This window comes from Ictidomys tridecemlineatus, chromosome 6 (genome assembly GCF_052094955.1).
Source record: "Ictidomys tridecemlineatus isolate mIctTri1 chromosome 6, mIctTri1.hap1, whole genome shotgun sequence".
Classification (NCBI taxonomy): domain Eukaryota; kingdom Metazoa; phylum Chordata; class Mammalia; order Rodentia; family Sciuridae; genus Ictidomys; species Ictidomys tridecemlineatus.
Window position 1 is genome coordinate 122,416,123 of NC_135482.1, and position 15,871 is coordinate 122,431,993.

General features: G+C 35.6%; 1 pseudogene; it reads right to left on the minus strand.

Moving 5' to 3' along the window:
* Nucleotides 1-7,275: 7,275 nt before the first annotated feature.
* LOC101955241 (ribosomal protein eL22-like pseudogene) lies at nt 7,276-8,101 on the minus strand (annotated as a pseudogene).
* Between the last annotated feature and the right edge of the window lie 7,770 nt (nt 8,102-15,871).

Sequence of the window (15,871 nt, forward strand, 5' to 3'; positions counted from 1 at the left end):
GCACTTAGAACCACCATTTGACCCATCTCCCCAGTCATTTTCAAAGTAATGAAAAAAATGTTGGCACACGCCTGGAGGCTGTGGCAGGAGGATCACGAGTTCAAAGCCAGCCTCAGCAATTTAGCAAGGCCCTAAGCAATTTAGTGAGACCCTGTCTCTAAATAAAATATAAAAAGGGGCTGGGGATGTGGCTCAGTGGTTAAGCCCCACTGGGTTCAATCCCCAGTACCAAAAATAAAAAATAAAAAAGGTCATGTGATTTACAATGACTTGTGAGAAACCCTTTTCCAAACAGATTTAGTTCTGGTCTCTGTTAAGAGCTTACCATACTAGTTTCTGCTACAGAATTGTTTATATGATTGCAAAACTTGTAATTTAAAACTAGAGTAACAAGTCTCAAAGTGTGGTCTGTGGAGTTCAGGATATCCACCAGCTTCTGTTTTCTATCTACATACCTGAGGGAGGCTGGACTTTCTCTATTGCTTCAACCAAAACAATACATCACAAGAGATTGCATGCAGAAGCAAAAGTAAGAATCCCACTGTCTGCCATTAAACCAAATAGATATTCAAGAGCTTTGCAAAAGTTTTTATAATGCCACTATTCCCACAAGTTTTGATTTGTTGTGGAAAAGATGGTTATTTTTGTTACGATTTGGATATAAGTTGTCCATTCAAAAGCTCATATTCAATGCAGGAATGTTCAGAGGTGAAATGAATAGATTATGAGAGCTGAAACCTAACAATGGGTTAATTCACTTTATGGATTAAAAACTGAATGAATTACTGGGTGGTAACTGTAGGCAAGTAGGGTGTGTCTGTGGCTGGAGGATTTAGGTCACTGGGGTATACCTTGGGATTTATATGGCTCCTTGCCCTCTCTCTGCTTCCTGACTACTTTTTCTTCTATTAGACGCAGGGTCTCTGGTTTAATTCCTAGTTCCTTGATCACTTTGAGTTGAGTTTTGTGCACGGTGAGAGATAGGGATTTAATTTCATTTTGTTGCATATGGATTTTCAGTTTTCCTACCATTTGTTGAAGAGGCTATATTTTCTCCAATGTATGTTGTTGGTACCTTTGTTTAATATAAGATAACTGTAATTATGTGGGTTAGTTTCTATGTCCTCTATTCTGTACCATTGGTCTACCAGTCTATTTTGGTGCCAATACCATGTTGCTTTTGTTACTATTGTTCTATAGTGTAGTTTAAGTTCTGGTATAGCAATGTCACCTGCCTCACTTTTTTTTTTTTTTTTAGTTGTAGATGGACACAATATCCTTATTTATTTATTTGTATGTGGTGCTTCACCCGTGCAAGGCAGGCACTGTACCACTGAGCTACAGCCTCAGCCCACCTGCTTCACTTTTCTTATTAAGGATTGCTTTAGCTATCTGGATCTTTTATTTTTCTAGATGAATTTCATGACTGCTTTTTCTGTTTCTATGAGGAATGTCATTGGGATTTTGCTTGGAATTGCATTAAATCTGTATAATGCTTTTGGTAATATGGTCATTTTGACAAAATTAATTCTGCCTATCCAAGAGTAAGGGAGATATTTCCATCTTCTAAGGTCTTCTTTAATTTCTTTCTTTTGCGTTCTGTAGTTTTCATTGTAAAGGTCTTTTACCTCTTTTGTTAGGTTGATTTCCAAGTATTCTATTTTTTTTTTTTTTGAGGCTATTGTAAATAGGGTAGTTTTCCTCATTTCCTCTTCAGAGGATTTGTCACTGATATACAGAAATGTGTTTGATTTATGGGTGTTGATTTTGTATTCTGCTACTTTGCTGCATTCATTTACTAGTTCTAGAAGTTTCCTGGTGGAATTTTTTGGGTTTTCTAGTAAAGATTCATATAAAAAAGTAGGCCCAAATCTCCACCATATCGGATTAGGCCCCCTACTTTCTTAATAAAACTCCTATAGCACAAGAATTAATAAATTGAATGAATTCAAACTAAAAAACTTCTTCTCAGCAAAAGAAACAATCAATGAAGTAAACAGAGAGCCTACAGCTTGGGAGCAAATTTTTACCACTTGCACATCAGATAGAGCACTAATCTCTAGGATATATAAAGAACTAAAAAACCTAAACACCAAAAAAACAAATAACCCAAACAATAAATGGGCCAAGGAACTGAACAGACATTTCTCAGAAGGTGATATACAATCAACAAATATATGAAAAAAATATTCAACATCTCTAGGTATTAGAGAAATGTAATTCAAAACTATTCTAAGATTTTATCTCACTCCAGTCAGAATGGCAGCTATTAAGAATACAAACAATAAGTGTTGGCAAGGATGTGGAGAAAAAGACACACTCATACATTGCTGGGGGACTGCAAAATGGTGCAGCCAATATGGAAAGCAGTATGGAGATTCCTTGGAAAACTTGGAATGGAACCACCATTTGACCCACTTATCCCACTCCTTGGTCTTTTTAAGGGCTTAAAAACAGCATACTATAGGGACACAGCCACATCAATGTTTATTGCAGCACAATTCATAATAGCTAAACTGTGGAACCAACCTAGATGCCCTTCAGTAGATGAATGGATAAAGAAAATGTGGTATATATGTAATATACACAATGGAATATTACTCAGCAACAAAAGAGAATAAAATCATGGCATTTGCAGGTAAATGGATGGAGTTGGAGAATATAATGCTAAGTGAAGTTAGCCAGTCCCCCAAAACCAAATGTCGAATGTTTTCTTTGAGATAAGGAGGTTGATTCATAGTGGGGTTGGGAGGGGGGGCATGGGAGGAATAGATGAACTCTAGATAGGGCAGAGGAGTTGGAGGGGAAGAGAGGGGGCAAGGGGTATAAAAAAGATAATAGAATGAGATAGACATCATTACCCTAAGTACGTGTATGAAGACACGAATGGTGTGAATATACTTTGTATACAACCAGAGATATGAAAAATTGTGCTCTATGTGTGTAATATGAATTGTAATGTATTCTGCTGTTATATATAACAAATTAGAATAAACAATTAAAAACTATATGTTCTTATTTTATTTGTTTATTTTATGTGATGCTAAGGATCAAACCCAGTGCCTCACACGTGCTAGGTAAGCACTCTGCCACTGAGCTACAACCCCAGCCCATCATTTGCTTGTTTCTTATGTGCTAAAATGACTGAATTCTGCCAGCCAGGATCTAGGCAATACACTTGCTTGGCTGCCAATAACCATTACTTGTGTTAACATCTAATGGCTTTATAATTGCTATTTTTCAATTAATGCATATTCTCTAGATTTCTCAGTTTTAATTTCTAGTATGAAGAACATTGATAAATGCAGTCATCCCTTAGTATCAGCCAGGGATTGAATCTAGGGCTCTCCTACAGATACCAACATCCTCTGATATTCAAATTCTTTATATTAATGACATAGTATTACATAGAAGCTACCCATATCCTCCCATATACTTTATTTTTATTTATTTTTTTTAAAGAGAGAGGAGAGAGAGAGAAAGAGAGAATTTTTAATATTTTATTTTTTAGTTCTCGGCGGACACAACATCTTTGTTGGTATGTGGTGCTAAGGATCGAACCCGGGTCGTACGCATACCAGGCGAGCGCGCTACCGCTTGAGCCACATCCCCAGTCCCTTTATTTATTTTTTTATGTATTTACAAAAATATTTTTTAGATGTTGATGGACCTTTATTTTATTCATTTATTTACATGTGGTGCTTAGAATCAAACCCAGTGTCTCACACACATGAGGCAAGTGCTCTACCATTGAACCACAACTCCAGCCCCCTTCCCATATACTTTAAAACAGATGATTTAAAATGCCCAATACAGAGCAGGGTGCAATAGTGTGCACCTGTAACCACAGCTACTCAGGAAGCTGAGGCAGAAGGATCACAAATTTGAGGACAGTCTGGGTAACTTAACAAAATTAACAAAATTCTGTCTCAAAATAAAAAATAAAGGAGGAAGGGGTTGTTGCTCCGTGGTAAAGTAACTTTGAGTTCAATTCCCAGTACCAGGAAAAAAAAATAAAGAAAGGAAAAAACCCTAATTCAATATAAATGTCATGTAATGTATTGTTTAAGGAATAATGACATGAAAACAGTCTGCATATGTTCAGTACAGACAATTTTTTTCCCAGTTAATTTCCTCCTGTGGTTGGTTGAAACCAAGGGTGTGGAAGCCTCAGATGCAGATAAGTGACTATATAATCCCATTTTCCACCCTTCATATACACACTCAAAATTCTCTGTGGTCCTCAATAACCTTGAAGAATATAAAGGATCTTGAGATCAAAAATTTTGAGAACTATTATACTAGCTTCATGTGTTAGCCTGAGCAAGCACTCAGAACAACACAGTTTGTTGATATTCCTCCAAAGTGGTTTTACACCTTTTTAGACTGTCTCAGTGCTGCTTGATGACAGAATCAGGCTCACCTGTCCTCGCCTATCAACCACTGTTGCAAAGGCCTTATTATTTCCTACTTGTGCCCAGTATTGAAAATAGCAATAGAAATTTTCACTATAAGGGGTGGAGTATAGCTTAGTGGTAAGACGTGTGTTTAGCATGTGCAAGGTCCTGCATTTGATCTCCAGCAGCAAGAAAAAAAATTCACTGGAAAAAACTTAGAAACCTTTGAAATCACAATGAAGAGGCACCTATGGTAATTGTTCTCTCAGTCACTAAAACTCATAAAACTATGGCTTTGAATGGTTCTGTACTATTCCAATTATAATGATAGAACACAATTTCCCTGTTTACTTAATATTGAAAATGTGGATTATTTCCTATTTTAAGTAATTGGATATATAAATATTCCTTATAAATAGCATCACAATACACATCCTTGCACACTAATCTTTTTCTGTATTAGATATTTCGTTTCTATATTCTGAATAAACATATATGACAAAATGTTTCATGCAGGTTTTCTTTCTTTTTATTTTTCAGAATTGCAGCTGAAACCCAAATCTCTGGTCAAAAAATGTTAAGAACCCTGTATTGTATATTTAAGTGTAAATTCATAGAATCTGAGTTTTTCAACCTGCTCTATATTACCTTTGTGCAGAGTTTGGATATTATCTTTAAAAACATTCAATTTGGGCTGGGGTTGCAACTCAGTGGAAGAGCTTACACTTGCCTAGCATGCATAAGGCACTGGGTTCAATTCTCAGCACCACAAAAATAAATAAAGCTCCATTGACAACTAAAAAATATTTTGTAAAAACATTTTAATTTTTAAAAAATATTTATTCTTAAGTTTTAGGTGGACACAATATCTTTATTTTACATTTATGTGGTACTGAGGATCAAATCCTGTGCCTTGTGCATGCTAAGTGAGCACTCCACCACTGAGCCACAATCCAGCCCCAACATTTCAATTTAATAGAAAAAAAATCAGTTTGCATATTAGTGAAATCAACATTTTTTACATTTATTAATCTGTTATTTATTCTTCCATCACTTTCCTTCATGTGAACATTTTTTTAATATTTATTTTTTAGGTGTGGATGGACCCAACACAATGCCTTTATTTTTATGTGGTGCTGAGGATCGAACACGGGTCCCACCGGTGTGAAGCAATCGCTCTACCGCTGAGCCACAATCCCAGTCCCAATGTGAACATTTAAAAAATTTTTTTTATCAATGTGAACATTTTAAAGGATTTTAAATTGTCAATATTTTCTAAAGTTTCTTTAAAAAATAATGGGTTAATGCTTTTGAAGTATGAAATCAGAGAAAGGCTAAATTTTGTGCTAACTTGTGTCTTCTCTAAATTTCAAATTTTCCATTTAAAAAAATTATAAGTCTAATTTTCAGAGACAGAAAATCAAGCTTCTAAGTGTGAAATATGATATATCAAGAACTAGGTAATGTTTTGAACAACCAACAATAAAAATTAAAAAAGAAAAGAAAATCAAGCTTCTTCCCTATCACTTCTGAATAAAAATGATTATTTGAGAAAGATAAAAAGAAAAGAATTGTCCTACCTCATTAGAGAAACCTCAAAAGGTTTAGTCATTTGACAAAGTCTGCAAGTGCTTCAGAAATCAGTGAATGCATTTTTTAATAATGATTTTTTCCAAAGTATTAGGAAGAAACCAATGTTGTATGACATTTTCTTGTCTAGGTCTTAGTGATGTTTACAATTCGTCTTTTCTGACTGTTCTTTATTCCTCTATGTGGAGATCTTATTCAAGATCTTAAGTGAATTTGAAAGGCATAAATTAAGTAGATTCAGTAAGTCTCAACCCATTTGAGTTCAGGAGAAAAAGTGAGCAAATGAACTCAACAGCTCCTGTTTATGTGAGGAATTGAGATCTAAAGATAAAAATAAAATATTCTCCTCAAAACCTTATTTGTTTGTTTGTTTTAGTACTGGGGATTGAACCATTGAGCCACATCCCCAGCCCTTTTTTTATTTTTTATTTTGAGACAGCATCTCATTAAGTTGCTTAGGACCTCGCTAAGTTGCTGAGGCTGGTTTAAACTTGCAAAAATTATATTTTTAAGGTGTCAAAAGAATGTAAATTTTTCAAGTAATAGTTTCCTTTATTATATTACTGATTAGTACAGATAACTAACCTATAGCCCTAACAACCTCATATTAACTGTGGTCTAGACTTTCAAGAAAGATTTTTCCATTGAGAATGCTTTTTCATAGATAAGCTCTGTCTCGTTCCCTTATCCAAAGATTATTTTATAAAAATATAATGGATTTCTTTTTCCAAATAAAAGTTTTTAAAATTAAGTCTGTGTCTTTGGGTACTAGTAAGAAAAAAGAAAAAAATTATGATATACTAGGGTATATAAATTTTAGCAAAAGAACCATCTATAAACTAATAATAATGTGCTTAATAAGCTAGATCTATGGGTAATTTTTAAATTATTTATTTTTACTAAGGAGAAATAAGTTAGAATCTACACTCCAGATTCAGAAAGGCTTTAGTATGTGAGATAAGAAATACTCTGACTAGAGAAATAAAATAAATGTATTACCTAGAATATGACTTCAGATTTTCTCATTTTCTCCCTAATTAAAGTGTGTGTGTGTGTGTGTGTGTGTGTGTGTGTGTTTTTCAGAATTCTGAACTTCAAGAATTGATAAGACTTTTAATTAAACTTAGAGGAAGCCTCATGGTGTTGATCTCCGTGGACAGCTGTGGAATTTTCTTTTTCTTTTGAGAACAATTTTTTTATTTACTGGTAGTCCCATCTTTAGATGTTTCTTTCTCATGAATACTTCATTTGTTTTATTAAAAAGCAAAGCCCTAAACAGGGAGATCAGTTAGTCCTCAGACTCTGATCCTTCTTCATCTGGACTAATCTGGAAATATCAAAATTCTTAAGTCTCATTGTCACATACAACCAAACAAAGCCAATCATGAAGATTATTCTTCTTAATGTATTTCTTGGTAAGCTATTTCCAATACCTTTTAGAGAATGTTTCTCAGAAACAACTGATTTTATTCTTGAAGCATTCAATGTAAACAACATTTCTGAGTTTCCCAGTTTTACCGCTGACTTTAACCTTCTTCCTCAGACTGTTCAAACTTTCCAAAAAAAAAAAAAAAATCCCATCTTCTACAGGATGAAAAAGGTCCAAATTCAACTTCCAAGTTGTCCTCTTAGGCTTCTTGTCTTTCTGTAGCACCATCTTGACAGGTGACTATGTGATCAGAGCAGAACTTTCTATTCAGGCTATTGTTTCTATAAGTGGGGATTCACAACTAAAGTCTTTAGAACTCTCTAAATGGGGTTTGGTTTCTGATCTTCAATACATTTCGTTTCCAGTGATTATCTGAGAGTCTTTAGTGGATTTTTTGCATGCTTCTCTTCTGAGCCTTTGAAGATTATACTAAATAAATGTAAATAGATAAAATTTTCAAGCATTCTTTCTTTCCCATAACAGGTTACATGATCATATCTGAAACACAAACAGATACTAAAGGTGGAACTACTTTATGCAAATGCATTTGGTGGTTTGATTTTCTTCAATCTGGATACACATAGAATATGCTGACATTAGTTGGGTGTAGTGTCACATGCCTGTGATCCCCATGATTGGGGAGGCTGAAGTGGAAGGATGTTCTAGGACAGCCTTAGCAATTTAGTGAGACCCTGTCTGTCTAATCTAGTAGATAATATATGCTGAATTGTACGCAATGTTTTAGCTCAGAAAGTACTACTGTCTGTCTGACAGAGGGTCCATGATTTCAATCCCTAATACCACCAAAAAATACATAATACATACATATATACATACATTAAAAAGAACATGCTGACATCAACTGCTAGCCTGTGTCTAATCTGGTAAGTAATATATGATGAATTATACACAATGTTTTAGCTCAGAAAGTACTACTGTTGTTTCTCCAAGTTCAAACAGGACTAACAAACAGCAGAGGGAGCTGGTGATTTGCTTTTGCAAGTGAGATTTGCGCTCATTCCAAGGGTCTACAAAATTTCTTGGCATATCATTTCCACCAAAAGGAAGGTAGGCATTCTTTTTTTTTTTTAATTTTTAAATTTGTTTTTGTAGTTGTAGATGAACAGAATGCCTTTGTTTTATTTAGTTGTTCTATGTGGTACTAAGGATCGAACCCAATGCCACACATGTGCTAGGCAAGCACTCTGCCACTGAGTTACGGCCCTTGTCCAAGGTAGCCATTCTTTATCAAGCTACCTGCAGACTGCAACATTTTCTTTTAGTTATTTGTTTTCATCTGTGTTGTCCAGGAGAGTACTGTTGAACCCACATGGCCACTTAGAAACAAGACATATTTTGCAAATTTCTATTGTGTTCTGTCAAATTTGCATAATGAGCTGCCCCTCTTCCCTGACCAAAACATAACAAAACACTAAACAACCTTGAATACCATGGCTACCTCTTGTGTTTGAACCATTGGGGGAACCTATGTTAAATTAACAAAAAAATATTTAACAGCAAGATATTTGATGTATGTATTGAGCATTATTTTGCACATATTAAATGCTTGAAATTGAAACCTGAATGTTTGCAAAATCCATAAGGATTAATTTACATAAATTGATTAGAAGTGTTTGAATATAAAGCAGATAGAATTATTTAATTCAGTTACATTCTATTGGTCATAATTATTTACTTTCATTAAACTTGAAATTTGCAGTACTTAGCTTCCAGATTTAGAATTTAGAACTTTGAAGAAATAATTATTTTTTAAGATTACAGGAAGACCATGGTTTTGCTTCAAATATGTCTATTCCTTTTAAGTAAATATGTAGGGATGGAGTCAGAAGAACTGGTTGGGGAAGTCTTTGATAAGAGGCGGGCTGGAGCTTTTTTGGGGGAAAAACAGAATGCAAATCCTCACTGGAGGAGGCAGGGATAGTGTCATGTATGAGGGGAACAACAATTACCTCATGAGGTGGAAGCCAGAATGCAAAGGTATGGCTGGTTTCTCGGGAAATGAAGTCAACCTGACCAAGCCAGACCATGACTTCATGTATTTTTGTGTGTGTGTGTGGTGTGGCGCTGGGGATTGAACCCAGGGCCTTGTGCATGCAAGGCAAGCACTCTACCAACTAACTGAGCTATATCCCCAGCCTATGACTTTCATATTTGAAGAACAATTACAACTACAAAAACCCCCATGGACTATTGGCAAATTGCATCTCTCCTTCCCACTAGACCAAATGTGTCAGGACACTCTTTCAAACGACAAACCTTCAACTGAGGGGGTTTTCAAAGTTTTTGTTTTGGAACCATTTACTGATGGTACTAGGGATTGAATCCAGGGACACAGTATCACTGAGCTACATCACCAGCCCTTTTGATTTTTAATTTAAGAGAGAGTCTTACCAAGTTGCCCACCAATTTAAGATCTTCCTGCCTCAGTCTCCTAAATCACTGGGATTTCAGGCGTGTGCCTGTGGATCTGACTACTCCTTATATCTTAAAAAATAACTGATCAAAGGCTCCAACTAACTGATAAGATAGTCTCTCTCAGACTACAAATAGCTTCCCCCTGGAAGCCTTCAGGTTGCAAGAGGAGTTTTCCCAACTCTTGTTCAGGGAGTCTTAACGCAGGGAGGCAGCTTTTTGAAACCAGGTTGGCCAGTCCTGGGGCATCCGATTTATGCTGATGAAAGGGGGCTGTGTCCTGTGCATAGAAAGCCATATCCCAGGAAGAACTGCAAAGGATAAAGAATTTAAAAAAAAAAAAAAAAAAAAAACAGAAACAAAATGAGAGAAAAAAGGGAAGTATCAGAAAATTGCTAATAGTTGCCTAAAAGGAAGTCAGTTCCTATGTCAACATGGTAAAGATTTGGGCCTACATTTTCTACTATTAGGCTCAGGATCTCTGTTCTAGTGCCTAAATTTTTAATCCACTTTGAGTTGATTTTTGTGCAGGGTGAGACATAGGGGTTTAATTTCATTTTTGTAACATATGGATTTCCAATTTTCTCAGCACCATTTGTTGAATAGGCTATCTTTTCTCCAATGAATGTTTTTGGCACTTTTGTCTAGTATGAGATAACTGTATTTATGTGGGTTTGTCTCTGTGTCTTCTATTCTGTACCATTAGTCTTCATGTCTGTTTTGGTGTCAATACCATGCTCTTTTTCTTACTATCTCATAACTAACTCTAACATTAAAAATTAGTTAGCTGGTTAGCTGGGAGTGGTGGCACAGGCCTATAATCCTGGTAACTCAGGAGGCTGAGGTAGGAGGATTGCAAGTTTGAGGCCAGCCTCTGCAACTCAGTGAAGCCCTATGCCTTTGAGATCTGTCTCAAAATAAAAAAGGGGGCTGAGGTTGTGACTCAGTGGTGGAGCACATGCCTTGCATATGTGAAGACCTGAGTTTTATCCTCAGCACCACATAAAAATACATAAATTAAATAAAGGTATCATGTCCATCTACAATTACAAATTTTATTATTATATTCTGTGCATTTATGACTATGTAACAACAAATCCCATCATCATATCAACTATAATGCACTAAGAAAAAATGTGGAAAGACAAAATATGAAATGTTGTTATTACAAAGTTAAAAAGCAAAAATGATTGGTGCTGGGCACAGTGATGCACTCCTGTAATCCCAGTGACTAGATGGCTGAGGCAGGAGGATAGCAGTTCAAAGCCAGTCTCAGCAATTTATTGAGGTCCTAAGCGATTTAGGAATATCCTGTCTCAAAATAAAAAATCAAAAGGGCTGACAATCCCAAAAAACCAAATGCTGAATATTTTCTCTGATATGAGGATGCTGATCCATAATGGGAATGGGTGGAGGGGGGAGCATGGGAGGAATTGAGGAACTTTAGATATGGCAAAGGGGAAGGAGTGGGAGGGAAGGGAAGGGGGGTAGGAGGGACATCATTACCCCAAGTACAGTATGAAGACACGAATGGTGTGACTCTACTTTGTGTACAACCAGAGACATGAAAAGTTGTGCTCTATGTACTATGAACTGAAATGCATTCTCCTGTTATATATTATAACAAATCAGAATAAATAAATATATTTAAAAAATCAAAAGGGCTGAGGATGCGAATCAGTAGTTATGTGTGCATGGATTTAACCCCCAGCACCAAAAAAAAAAAAAAAAAAAACGCAAACAAAAACAAAAACCATGATTGGCAAGGTCCCACAATCCCTTTCAAGGGCAAACCCTCAATGACTTAAGGACCTCTCACAAGGCTCCACTTTCTAAAGGTGCACAGCATCTCCCAATAACACCACTCTGCAAAACAAGCCTTTAACATGGACATTTGATGGACACTACCCATATTCAAACCCTAGCAATGCTGAGCTGTTTTTGAATTCCAGGAATAAATTCTCCCTGGTCATGGTCTTTTAATGTACTCAAATTCTGTCAGTATGTTTCTGAGGAAATACTCATGAGGAATATTGGTCTATAGTTCTCTTGTGTTGTCTTCGGGTTTGTTGTGAGGATAATGCTAGTCTCATAGAATGAGTTTGGACTTATTCTTACCTCTTAGATTTTTCAAGATATGGGGATTAATTTTAATTCTTAAATGTCTGAGAGAATTTACCAGTGAAACCACCTGGTACTAGGCTTTATTGTTTTAGAAGTTTTTGTTGTTGATTGTTGCTGGGTATTGTTAGGAGGATTTTGACTTGTGATACAATCTTCTTACTAGTTATAGGTCTATTCAGATTATCAATTGCTTTGTGATTCAGTCTTGGAAGGTTGTGTTTCTAGAAATTTTTCCATATGTTGGTCTGTAATTCTCCAACACTAACTGGGTATTCTAAGGTCAATTTAATTCTGACCTTAATTACTCATAGCTACCGCAGACTCCAGAAGCCAAGAGTTCAGTCTCACAGAATTTCCTTCAGTTCAGAAGGCAGTTGGCAGTAACAAGTCCTGGAGGCCATTCACAGATCTGATGTGCTGAGTCTAAGCTAAGGATTCTAAAAATCCCCTTTGCAGGTTTAATAATTTGCTAGAATGACCTACAGAACTCAGGAAAACACTACTGACATCTACCAGTTTATTATAAAGAACTAGTGAATAACCAGATGAAGAGCCACATAGAGTGAGGTGTGGAAGAGTCTCAAGCACAGGAGCCTCTGTCTTCACTAAGTTTGAGTGTGTCCATACACATGGGGGATGGATTCATCAACCTCCATCTCCTTGTTGAATAACTCAAATTTCTAGTGTATGCTTCTCCCTCTTTCCTTCTCAGAGGCCAGTGGGTGAGACAAAGTTCTAACCTTCTAATTACTTTGTCTTTCTCATGACCAGTCCATCCTAGGATACCTCATTAGCTCAAACTCAGGTGTGATTACAAGGGGCTTGTCATGAATAACAAAAAATATCCTACCATCCAGGTGTATTATTCCCAGAATCAGGGGCAAAGACAAATGTACTTTTTATAGCATAGAAAATGGAAAGAAATGAAAGAAGTGATGGAATATGAATGAATTAACTGTTATTATTTTATTTTATTTTTGTAGTTGTAGATGGCAGAATGCCTTTATTTTATTTATTTATTTGTTTATGTGGTGCTGAGGATCGAACCCAGTGCCTCACTCATGCTAGGCAAGCATTCTGCTGCTGAGCTACAGCCCTGGCACTTATTTTAAATGTTAGTCTTATCTTTTCATATATATCTCAAATTCTTTGGAAGCAAAGATGACTCCAATTTCAATAACTTATAACATTAAGCACTGTGATAAATAAATACTCAAGTGATTGCCATTCCATAATAACAGCAAAACCTTGCATTCATATTTAACTTCACACCTTTAAGTTGTACCTCTTAAGTCATTTAACTTCTTTGGTCTTATTTTTTAAATCTGAAAACCAGAAAATCCTTAAAAGTATTTTCAGTCCCCAAATCTTAAGATTCTATACTCTCTACATTATCTTAGTTATTCTATACTCTCTACATTATCTTAGTTTTAAACTAGCATTATCTATTATGTACAACAGTTGGCTATCCTTTTGCACCAGAATGACAGTAGCAGGGATGGTGAGCAGCTATATTTTGGCTTAACAAATGTTTCCAGAAAGTAACTATTTAAGAAAGACAGAAAATAAATTTGCCTATAAAGCAAATCCCATTGGCAAAGAATAAAAAGGGATGTTTTGGAGCCTAAGGCATCACAGGTGTACAAAGAATACTCTGAAACTAGGGGGGATGTATTATAAAATGTTCTTGATTTTAACCAGGCATCTACCCTTTTCTAGACTATAAACATTTCTCTCATGCCTAGTGACAAATTGTTTTAAATTTCTTCTTTTCTTCTATTTTAGGATGTGAAGAAAATGCAGGATAGGCTGAAATACTACTTTAATGATTCCTAGAATGTTATTATTGAATAATGAGTCAAAGAATAACAAGTGTTAGGCATTGGAAGAGAGTTAAAAAATAAAAAGGTGAATTTTAAAGTGCTTTCGATATTGAGATTCTAAAACTTCAATTTTGCACTGAAGTTATGGCTCCCAGTTATGTGAGATGCTATAACTTACTTTATAAAGCCTCAAATTCATGCTGGTGATGTAGCTCAATGGCAGAGCACTTGTCTGGCACATGCAAGGCCCTGAATCTGATGCTCAGCACCACTTTAAAAAAAAGCCTCAAATTAAAAACAATGTTAATGTGAAAGGAAGCATATTCATCCTCATATTTAATATTTTTCTTTCCTTTTTTTCTTTTAAAATATTTTTGAGGGTTGGGGCTGTAGCTCAGTGGAAAAGTGCTTGCCTACCATGTGTGAAGCACTGGGTTCGATTCTCAGCATCATATACAAATAAATAAAAAATAAAAGTCCATCAACAACTAAAAAAAATTAAACAAATTAAAAAAATTTTTAAATGTATTTTTTATTGGTGCATTATAATTATACATAATAGTGGGATTCTTTATGCTATAATTATACATGCACTTAATTTGATCAGTTTTATTCGCTAGTACCTTCATTTTTCCTACCCTCTCCCCTCTATTGATTCACTTATTGTACTAATATCCCTTCTATTATTTTTGCTATTTTAATTAGTGCATTATAAGTATATATTATATGTGATATATACTAAAAATTATAAAATTATGCATACTATATATTATTTACAATATATACTATATATAATACTATATATATACACTATATGTAATATAAAGATATAGTGCATTATATATATAAAAGGATTCATTGTGGTACATTCACTTTCCTCCTCTTTCTTAAAGCATGCCTAGTTGTGAAGTTCTTATGTAATTGCACAAAACAAATGCTTTGTAATCTAAGGCCCAATCTGAAGTATTTATTAAGCCTCAAACATTTAATGTCACAAACTTCATTTATTATATTTCTGCAGATATATAATCGATCTTAGGTTAATTATGTTTGGTTGAAGCTAGAGTCATTATGCAATCTTTTTGAAGATTTCTAAACTTGGTAGAATATTTGTTGAGTACTATTTGTCAGGTACTATGATAACCACTTAGGTTCATACACTTCTTAAAAAAGGACTATTAACTGCATTTTAGATTTACTCTTTGGTAATGAAATAAAAGGTATTTCCTTTCTCAAACAATAGAAACCTCATTAATTTACTTTCTCAATTTCAAGTTGTAGACATGTCAAATACAAGAAATAATGGAGTTAATAATGAAATTCTGATGCAGTTCCAAAAAGCAGAACAGGCACCAAAAGGTACAAGTTACAGAAGAGATGTCAACTTAAAACAAGCCCCTTACTCAAACCACCGTGCGGTTAAAACTAGTTTGAACAATGAAATAGCATTTGATTACTTGAATTGGAATGTTGTAAAAAAAAGACTGAAGGGCTGGAGGGATACAGATACTTGAATGCACCTTTCATCACATATTGTATATTTAATATTACTATTATAAATTCCCTAAACAAGACAAAGCTGATGGCAATTGAGGTCTTACTGCATTCAAGGAACCAGGCGGTCAAGGTCAAGGTTCTGCGTCCCTGCTTTTTCCTTCTATAGGAGACAGCCCTTGGGAAGTGAAAATGGTTAAGTGCTAAGGGTGGGCTTTCCTGTTAGGGTCTCTCAGCGACTCGCGGTCCATATAAGTTTAGATAACTCTCGGGACAAAGGAGTTCCATTAAGAAGAGTTCTATCTTGGAATGCTTCCTCCTGTGGTAAGAAGGAGCAGTGAAACAGACGTTCTGAGAGGAGGTGCGCTCTCAGAATCGGGAAGAGGGCACAGCAGTTCCAAGACTAAGAAATCGCGCTTAGCATTAAAGTTTGGAAAGGAAAGGAGCAGCAGGAGCACGCGAGGTGGATGGCAGGACCCTGAGGAAGGGAGCTTGCGTCCGCGCGTGGCCGGGTGCTGGGTGTCAAGGCACGAGCTGGGGGCCAGGAGACCCGCGCGTAGAAGAGCACGCATGCGCGGAAC